We start from the raw sequence: 1,068 nt of genomic DNA, 5'->3' as shown, positions 1-1,068 counted from the left end.
CCGGGCTGGCCCTCCAGGCCCTTTCAATGACTGGAGTCCACACTAAACCAATGAAGCTTTGCCCTTTCTTTTGCTAACCTGGCCCATGACTGGCCAGATTCTTCCTTTCCTAAACAACATAAAATTGATCAGCCCATTTTTTAATGCTTGAAACCATATGGATCAATACGGTGAAAAAGATCAATTTCATTTAAGTGTTTACAAAGGTCACTTCCTCCAAGACAACTGAATGTAAGTTTGGATTGTTCAGATTTTCTATGAACGTCTTGACTGTCTTCAATGCAGAATTCAACGGAGACATAGTCCGGTCCATGTCAGCCCTTGGCAGAGGCGGGATGCCCTGTGAGCGGAACGAGGGGCGGCCTCTCTGGCGGCGGCCCTGGATCCCCAGAACGTACTGCACGAGAGCGGCTCCTGCGGGTGGCAGGGGAGGGAAGCGCCCGGGGCGGTGGCCAGCAGCTGGTGCGTTCAACTGCGGTGTTTGGACGGTTTACCTTTAATGGCCTGTTGGTATGGTTACGTTTAACCCTGTCTGTAATCTCACTATTTCCTTTCTCCTTGTCTCATCTGTTCTTTGTTCTCTCTTCCCTTTTCTTCTACTCATTTTGCATTAGTTGAATGTTTTGTGTGCTTGATTCCATTTTGTCTCCTTTGTTGGCTTATTATACTGAACTCTGTTGTATTATTTCAGTGCTTGCTTTAGGATTTATAGTACATATCTTTAACTTATCATAGTCTACCTTTCAGTGACTTTATACTACTTTACATATAATATGAGAACGTTACAGTAGCCTACTTTCATTTCTCTACTCTTGGCCCTTGTACTATTGTTATACACTTTATTTTTTACGTATGACATAAACCCCATACTACATTGTCATATTTTATACAGTTTTGCTTTTTAAAAAACTTTTAAAAAAAGTTTTGCTTATTTAACTATAATTTACCCGTTGTAAGCATACAGTTTAATGATTCTTAGTAAATTTGTAGAGTTATGGAACCATCAACATAATCCATTTCTCCCACCCACAAAGTCCCCTTATGTGCGTTTGCAGTTAATCCCTCTCC

General features: G+C 41.6%; 1 pseudogene; it reads right to left on the bottom strand.

The window, feature by feature from the left end:
• Positions 1 to 305, bottom strand: part of LOC103582531 — a 1,167-nt pseudogene extending 862 nt beyond the window's left edge.
• Between the last annotated feature and the right edge of the window lie 763 nt (positions 306 to 1,068).

This window comes from Galeopterus variegatus, unplaced genomic scaffold (genome assembly GCF_000696425.1).
Source record: "Galeopterus variegatus unplaced genomic scaffold, G_variegatus-3.0.2 Scaffold16641, whole genome shotgun sequence".
Classification (NCBI taxonomy): Eukaryota; Metazoa; Chordata; class Mammalia; order Dermoptera; family Cynocephalidae; genus Galeopterus; species Galeopterus variegatus.
Note: the sequence above shows the minus strand (reverse complement) of the source record. Positions and strands in the feature narration are given on the sequence as shown.